The sequence below is a fragment of the Macrobrachium nipponense genome, chromosome 6 (genome assembly GCF_015104395.2).
Source record: "Macrobrachium nipponense isolate FS-2020 chromosome 6, ASM1510439v2, whole genome shotgun sequence".
NCBI classification, from domain to species: Eukaryota; Metazoa; Arthropoda; class Malacostraca; order Decapoda; family Palaemonidae; genus Macrobrachium; species Macrobrachium nipponense.
In genome coordinates this window covers 107,718,542-107,728,052 of record NC_061108.1, presented here as the reverse complement: position 1 = coordinate 107,728,052, position 9,511 = coordinate 107,718,542, and positions in this window count along the sequence as shown.

Genomic DNA, 9,511 nt, shown 5'->3' with positions numbered 1-9,511 from the left:
GCCAATAAATGACAATGTAAAGATAAAATGTAGACATTCATTTTCTTAAGAAACCCATTTCATAACAAAACAGCTGCAAACTTTCCCGTTACATAACTTCACAGCAGTCATTTTGCAGAAGCCATAGCAATACGGTAACCTGATCTATCTTTCGGGTATGAGGGCGTCACGATAAGCTCGATGGAACCTGTTCTAAATATAGGACAGTTTTCGTCATACCGACGTTCTTCCGTATCCTTTTCAGCTGGGGATATCAGCGTTCGAGAAGAGACACTTTGTTTATGTTAGGGGTATATTTTGTCTTGCAAGAATACACACACACAGACACACACACACACACACACACACACACACACACACACATATATATATATAATATATATATATATATATATATATATATATATTATATATATAAATTTTTTTGCCACGAAGGAAAAAATGAAAAAAACGAGATAGCCAAGTACTTTCGGCCCTATTCGGACCCTTTGCCTCAGTAAAGGGTCCGAATAGGACCGAAAGTACTTGGCTATCTCGCTTTTTTCATTTTTTCCTTTGTGGCAAAACAAACCTTTATTTATACATAGCATCACGTTTTATATACTTCGTGATCAAGTTATTCATATATATATATATATATATATATATATATATAATATATATATATATATATACATATGTGTGTGTGTGTGTGTATGTGTGTAGTACTCTCGTTGCAAGAAAAAATATTAGAATCCAGGCCTTCACTTTCAGTGGGTGGATTTTCAACTTTCTTCTGTATTTCCAACCTTAATAATTGACTGATTTTAAGAGGCGGTGCCGAAGTAGCCTAAAGGAATGTCTCTCAATTGGGTTTTTCCCGCAGGGTTCCGCAAGGTCTTTTTCGGCATGATCAAAATCTTTATGACAGACAGCTATAAAGATCAGTCATTCATAGTTGCCTCATAACGTTTCACTTATTTTCATTTCAAACGCTGTTTGTTGTTGTTTAAGATTAAGCTGGCCTTATGCCGGCACGGGCTCTTGCTCATAGAGCAGCCGTAGTGCTTTCAACCGCTAAGCCTGTTTCTTTTAGTGATAACAGTGTGGGGTGTACATAAACGGGACATTAATAAATAAAACATTAATTTACTTGTTCGTTTCTCCACTGCAGCCATTTTATTATGTTTGTTGCTGTTGTTGTTGTTGCCGTTGCTCTTTTTTGGGGGGTAGGAAAGGTCTATGGAAGAGCCTAAAGAGATCAGAAAAATGTGTTTTGCAATGAGTTAAAAATACAGGAATTTAAGGATATGATATTTATGATTTATTCATTAGAATGAAAATGTAAAAAAATAAATAATGGGCATGTTAAACAGTACAGGAAAATGATTTCTAATAAAATAAATATAGCGTATTTATTTTAATTTTCGTTAGTGAAACAACGTTTTATTTAACCGTAGATTTTGGCACATTTTAGTTTACGTTAAAAGTTAGGATTCTAATGTGTACAACTTATGCGTAAGGGGAAAATCTTACAAGCGCCCAAGTAAGTTGGGGGTCAGATCACGCCTTGTTTTATTCTAGTTTTATAGTTTCACTTTGTACTTCAGGTCCTATGAATTCTTATATTTTTTCCATGTCTTTTGGACCCTAAATTGTAACAAAGCGGGGTATGAGGCCATATTTACAGGCTATATAGCCATACAAGGTACCTCGTTGTTTGCAAGATACATATATTATAAATTTCTATCTAAAGGTTGTGGTCTCATACATGAGGAAAGCACTGGTATAGTTTCATAATTCAACGTAATACCTCGAGCTTATCGTATTTTGGTCATGAAACGAACATCCAATATCTCAACGGTTCCTTCTCAGCTGTTTTTTTTTTTTTTTTTTCTTTTGGCTTGTAACGACATACAATTGGATAATAGCCTACAGCACTTTTCCCTTGTTAGTTTGTGATAACATACAGTTGAATAATGGGCCATATGCAAATATCTTGTATAAAAACAGGTTGAGCCAATCATTATACTGAGGGAACAGGAAAAGAATTTTGCTTAAAACGATGAAACACGCTTTTGAAGAGTGAACTAACTATTTTACAAATGAAAGCATTCGTTTGAATTCACAAGTAAGTGTAACCTGTCACCGCTGATTGCGCTGCCTTTCCTCATATCAGGGTGTCAAGTAGACCATTTGTTAACAGATCCTCTTGAAAGGTTCTTATCGCCTTCCTCATCGATAGGAAAGTTGGTACTCTAGTTTAATCTTGTTGTAAATGTCTTTTAATTGATATACAGTGTCTGTTCCATTCGACACCGGTGTTGTATAATCGATTTGCTGTTAAGGGATCACTGCCCTTATTTGATTTATTAAAAGCTTTTAAACGTCGTAGATTGAAATAAATGTTGGTTGCAAAAATAAAAGGAAATAAGAGGTGCTTTCTGAATATATGGCTTTGGAGGAATAATTGAATGATACGTAATATATATATATATATAATATATATATATATATATATATATATATATATATATATATATATATATATATAAGAAACTAAGACTTGGAACCGAATACCCCAAGTTCCAAGTGATACTATTCCACCCTGATTCCAACTTCAATACATTATTATACGTCCGGACAAACATTCTACTAATAACCACAAACCTGTAACTATCAAAGATTCTGAGATCAAGAAAAAAATTAAATTCTAGGCATTATATTGATCTGTGACGTTGAAAAACAAGTCAAAGTAAGCTAAATGTTCGGAGGAGTTAGGTATATCTTAGTTTTACCAGACCACTGAGCTGATTAACATCTCTCCTAGGGCTGGCCTAAAGGATTAGATACTTTTACGTGGCTACGAACCAACTGGTTACTTAGCAACGGGACCTACAGCTGATTGTGGGATCCGAACCACATTCAGAAATGAATTTCTATCACCAGAAATAACTTCCTCTGATTCCTTGTTAAATGTTCGGAGGAAATAATACTTAATCTGCCAAGTTTAAAATAATTGGAGAAAAATGATGGAAAATTGTCATGGTCATTAAATTGACCTATAACTCTCAGGGAAATGAGACAATGTAGAAAAGAATCCATGGAAGTAATTACAGGTCTCTAAGATACCCAGAAATAAAATTGCTAAAAAAAAAAAAAAAAATGAAATACCTTCAAATTGGTCCGTGACCTGGCCAGTGTCATATTCAGACGACTAGAACTCTCTAACTATCTCTAATAGAAACTAAAAGTTTTGACTATGAAATGTAAATAAAATAAACAAGGCATGATCCAACCTCCAGCTTACTCGGGACGCTTGCAAGATTTTGCCCTCACGCATAAGTTGTAAACATTCCTGACTTAGCGTAAATGAGATTGAAAAGGGGAACTGAACAGCTTATAGAAAGTTATCTGTACAGTATCATTGTTAAATATGCAAATGTATATTTACATAACTGTGGATTTGTTTTTCTATTTCAAGACTCATTATGCTATGAGTATTTTTAATTATTATTATTATTATTATTATTATTATTATTATTATTATTATTATTATTATTAACAAACGTATGTATACAGAAATTATGTATGATAAAATCGTAAAGTAACAAAGTCTACGGGCATAAACAGCCCCGTTTCACGGGCAGAATCAGCTCCGTTTCAGGGAATCCCTTCTCACCCCCACCCTTCGGAGTAGGGGGATGAGGTAGGATGAAACCCCATTATAAACCATCTTAGGAGTTCCCACTATAACCCTGCCAAGTTTCATGCCCATCGGACCAGCTGTTTGGCCGTGATTGAATGACAGACGGACGGACAGACGTAACGCCCATTAAAGTGAGATTGTCAATGCAACGATTACGATCTTACACATAGAACTTCCATCAATCCCCGTTTTGAGAAAGGAGGTACATGGAGAGAGAGAGAGAGAGAGAGAGAGAGAGAGAGAGAGAGAGAGAGAGAGAGAGAGAGAGAGAGAGAGAGAGAGAGAGAGAGAGAGAGAGAGTTTAATTGAACGTAAAGATCTTTCTCCCACAACATCTATTTCAGATCCACTACAGGCGATTGGAATGTCATCTAGAGTCATCTCTTAGCACCGAGTGTTCTTGGACGCTGGTTCGTTGCTGAAATTCTTGTTAAAAAGACGCCAGTGAAAGGCGGGTACCATGCAGGACATAATGGCAATCCTTGGTTTGGTGACGCATGCTACGTGAAGACACGAAAAATATCTTTTTTCCTTTTCCATTCCTGGATAGAATTGGGGGTTACGCTGGTTGAGCTAACACCCATTCCTTGTAGGAATAAAAGCGAGTGTTCATAAGACTTGCAACAAACTGTAGTAGTCTGATGCAAGCAGGTGTAGACCACAGTGAAAGCCGAAAGTCAATGGAGTAGGCCTAAGTAGAAAATACACACATCTCCACTTAGTAAGAAACTGTAAAAACACTGTGCACTCCAGCGTGAAATGGTGTTACGCGAATCGTCCTCCCTCCTGCAACGTGATATTAAAATACTCTCCTTGTTCATGTTACTGATTCGTAATATATTTGGTCTTCTGGTATAGTGGTTAGTATCGTGGAATGCCATTCAGATGTCGCGGGTTCACGTCTCCCCCAGGGCGACGAAAAACCACTGGCTCTGTATTTTTATCGGTTATTGGTGCAGTGTGGGATCTGCGGTAGGAGGCTGAAACCAACATTCTTTGGAGGCTTGAATTTCAAGTCAGTAGCCCCTGTGTTCTTGTTTCATGTGAACACGTTTCATCTACTGAAACAACAACAACAACAACAACAACAACAACAACAACAACAACAACAACAATAATAATAATAATAATAATAATAATAATAATAATAATAATAATAATAATAATAATAATAATAATAATAATAATGGAGAAACTGAGGAAGAAAGCAGTTTTCAGAGGGTGTGCGTTTAAGATCTTATTTCACTTACTTTTCCTGGGATTCTGTTCTTATGTCTAGGCTACTTGTTACTCAGTTTTATTTTCGTCTTTAAGTCACTCCCATTAAAAGCCTTACCAAACTTTTCATGTCTGCCATCGTCAATATCCTAGACGTAGTGACGCCAGTTTTAGTAACCATAAATCAATCAAATTAGTCGGCTTGAAAGAAAGCTAACAAATACTGCCTCAATATTGGCAATAATAATAATAACAACTGGTCAAGAAAGTTGTCTTGGTTGAAAGGAAAATTACTTAGCACCTTGAAAGGGAAACCACCTGAAAAAAACAAACATCTTATAGCTCGTAACAAATGATTTGTTCCATTAAAGTTACGAATAAAATTGTTTCCATGAGAACAATCTAGCCTTTTGCCAGACCTAGGCCTAAGTGATACTCTTGTGAGCAGTCCGTACCTCAAGCAACAACCAAAAGCAACGCTGAAAGACCCATAAAAGTTGACGCGGATATTATGTTTACATATTGTCACGGTATCTGCTTCGGTATCGAGAGGTTAAGCTCGGTCAAGGGACATGAGCTGCCTGAGGGCAACTTAAGAGGGTTCTCAAGAGTTTATATTAAAGTCACGTGCGCCGACGAGAGTCGAAGAAGCGAAGAAAGAAACGCTATCAGTCGGCTACTACACTCAAATTCATGCCTGCTTCACAGTTTTTAATGGGGTATTAACTTCATCTGGGTTTGACAAAGGTTTGATATTATTCCTTGAGAGATGATATTTTTTGTTTGAGGCGAACTATTATTTATAGGAATAACTGCCTGCACTTAGAGGCATTGAGCGAATCATCTCAAATTTAATGGCTGTTCCTATTCGCACGTCTGCTTCGTGTGCACATAGACTTATGTTGCAGTGTCTTTGTGTTTAGTCTCTCTCTCTCTCTCTCTCTCTCTCTCTCTCTCTCTCTCTCTCTCTCTCTCTTATAAAAAACAATTTCTTTAGTCACCTTCAGTCTCTTTCTTAATTTTCCCCATAGACTGCACTAACAGGTTGATGGTTATGTTTAGCATGCGTCATATGAATGTTCTTTCTTCTGAAATATTAGTATTAGTAATAAGAATAAACGAGTGAAAAATACTCCGGAGTTTCTTCGGCGCAATCGAGTTTTCTGAACAGTATAATCAAGACCACAGAAAACAGATCTATCTTTCGGTGGTCTTGTATGAGCCGCGGCTCATGTAACTCTCAGCCGGTCTAGGTGGCCTGTGTTGTTGCGTTGCCAGACGCACGGTTATGGCTAACTTTAACCTTTAAAAAAATCAAGTGATGCTAGAGAGCTGCAATCTGGTATGTTTGACGATTCGAATTTTTAAGATCTGAGGGCGGACAGAAAAAGTGCGGACGCACAGACAAAGCCATCTGAATAGTTTTCTTTTACAGAAAACTAAAATCTACAAATCTGCCTGCCATCGCTTTTAATAAAATAAACTAGGCCAGTGAACAAGGCTATTGTGTCGTGGATTACTGTTTCCAAATTGAAGTATTCAGTCAAATCCAGTAAAATTTTGTACTATTTTTTTCATAGTCACTTTTACTTATTGCAGTTGCACGAATTTCTCTCTCCTTTTTCAAGGAGTAATTCTTCCCTGATAGTCTTTCCAATTCAGCTCAGACGTGGAAGCCACCGAATGGGAAAAATCACGTCACTTCAAGTTTAACCGCTTTTCGGAAAATGTAGGACACCGGAATTTACACGAGTTACATTATTCTCCATTTCAAGCGAGATGTGTCACTGTTCAAGACGGCGTATGATTAGAAATCGATGGGCGAGTATGATATGCAAATCACGTTTGAAATATATTTAGAGAAGTGTACGAATCTTTTTTTAGACCGGACGTTTGTTTTTTTCTGTAGACTCAAAACCTTGAACATTTGGCCGTCATAATTATTTGAGTCAAATAGTCAGAATCCCAAATTTGACGATCTAATGAAAAAGATTGACGTGAGTAACAATATAGACGAAAAAGATAAACTTCAACGAATTACATCAGCTTATATGCAGATTTTAAGTCGATGCAGTTTGCAGTAAAGCACTTAGTTCCTGCACTATCCAGTTGAGCCTTGTAACCTTGATGGGATTATTGTGCCGATTTTCTGCTAACGAGCGCAATAAGGTCGCCGTGTCTCGTAGCCTGGCCTGATCACCTTTCCTTCTCCATTTAATTTAATTTCGTTCCATTCTTGGCTTCGGCTCTACAACTTACTACTTTTACTTTTAGCCATTTATGAATATTATCATCGTATAAACACACAAACGCACGCACGCACGTTCCACACACCTCAAGTCACACAATGTTTAAAAGAGAACATCTTTGGCTCTACAACTTATACTTTTATGAAAAGCCATTTTTTTATGAATATTCTCTCTCTGTCTCTCTCTCTCTCTCTCTCTCTCTCTCTCTCTCTCTCTCTCTCTCACACGCACACTCTTCAACGAATTATATCAGTTTATTTGCAAGTTTTAAGCCGATGCAGTTTACAGTAAAGCATTTGGTTTCTGGACAATTATCCAATGAAGCCTTGGGACCTTGATGCTATTATTGTGTTGATACATTACACATCACAAGCGCACGTTTCAAAAGAGCATGAGGCACAAACCACACACGTTTAAAGACAGAGTAGGGTTTCTTCTTGAAGGGGAATGAAATAAAAGTACCATAAGATGGAGGAAAAATTTAAAATAAAATAAAATGAAATAAAAAAAAGAAGAGTGAAATGTCCTCTTAAAGGTAACTGAAACAATAGTATCGAAAGATGGAGTAAGAGTTTAAGCTGATGCAGAAAAAAAAAAATCTCCAGGTCAAAATATCTTTATCAGCTACAAAGGGAGGACAAGATTCATTAGGGCACCTCTGTCATCATCCCGAATATTTGTTGCAACCTTAGTAACCCCCCTATTCATTTCCAGTTCCGAAGACGTGCGTAGGCATAAAGATGATCAGGGGAAGGCTGGGAAATCTGGAATACCGTAATAGATGGTGAAACGTAGAAAATCCCCAAATCAAGCGGGTCTTAATCAGTAAATACGTAGGTCATATTATGAGACTGAATCTGTACTTTAAGAAGGTTGGTACCCAGTTGGGTAAACCATAATTTAGAGAATCTCACCAAAACTGGGTTTGTTCTAATCAAGGTAAGGCATCATTTCAATTTAGTTTTATATCCATTTGAACTATCTTATGAATACTATTACATATATTCACATACATTATAATAACATGCAACAAACTAAACATCATATCCACTTACCTCAGCTGTAATACTGCTTTATTGCTGCACACCCTAATCTTTGATATCTTATCATGGCAAATTTTCATGATCTTTTGGATTCTTGCTTGAATGATTTTCCTATCAGTACTCAATATTCGTTGACAAATTTTGATATTCTTTTCTACAAACACACCCACACACATGAATATATGTAAATAAATTCTTCTGTTTAAAAAGGATACGTCTCAAGTATAAAAGGCCCATTAAAACACTCTGGTTTAAAGCTGTTGTTTAAGATTAAGCCAGCCTTGTGCTGGCACGGGCTCTTGCTCCTGAAGCAGTCCGTAACTGGATAATCTGTAAAAATACAGAAACAGTGCTTTTGGCGGTAATGAGATAAGCCCTTAAGTGATGCCTGGGGTGACCGTGAAGCCGGCGTTGGTTCTGCTAATTTTCTTAATCCGCTTCATTGTTGCCTTAAAGAAGATATTGTCTATATGGTCAGAGTCCCAGGATCCATTGGAAAGGTTGATCCATAAATACACACACACACACACACACACACACAAACATACACATATATACATATATATATATATATATATATATATATATATATATATATATATATATATATAAAGTTAAGAAACGAATAAATCAGTGGGTGTGTTAAGACCCATCCATATCTCCCACTTTCGTGGGAATACTCGAACCCTCACTTTGGATGTCAGAAAGATGGAAATTATCCACTTGGTTTAGGATTTGTAAGTAAATTGGGAAGTTAAGAGGATATATATATATATATATATATATATATATATATATATATATATATATATATTATATATATATTATATATATATTATATATATATATATATATGTGTGTGTGTGTGTGTGTGTGTGTGTGTGTCAAGTGGATAACGTTACATCATTCTGATAAACAAATTACTGGTTCGAATCTTGTCGCGGAAGTGGTTGGATTGGATGGGTCTTAACACACTCACTAATTATTCGTTTCTTAATTTTAATTTCTTCCTGCAATGTGTCCATGAAAGACTGTGCGCAGTCAAAGTCACTTACGTCATTTGATCGTATCACAAAGGCTTCTGTGTCAAGCGCCTTCTTATGCATTGGTCACGGATTAAAAATGATATTTATATCATTGAAACGACGTGAGAATGTTCGACTTTGTGTCCTTAATTTGCTGCAATCAAGATTTCCAAATGACTGCAGTGTTAGCGCTGCCCTTTGCCAGATTCTACAGCGCTGAGGCTCAAAGTCTACTTGGCAAGAGTAATCGGTCTATACCTTTCCTTTAGGTCTCTCTCTCTCTCTCTC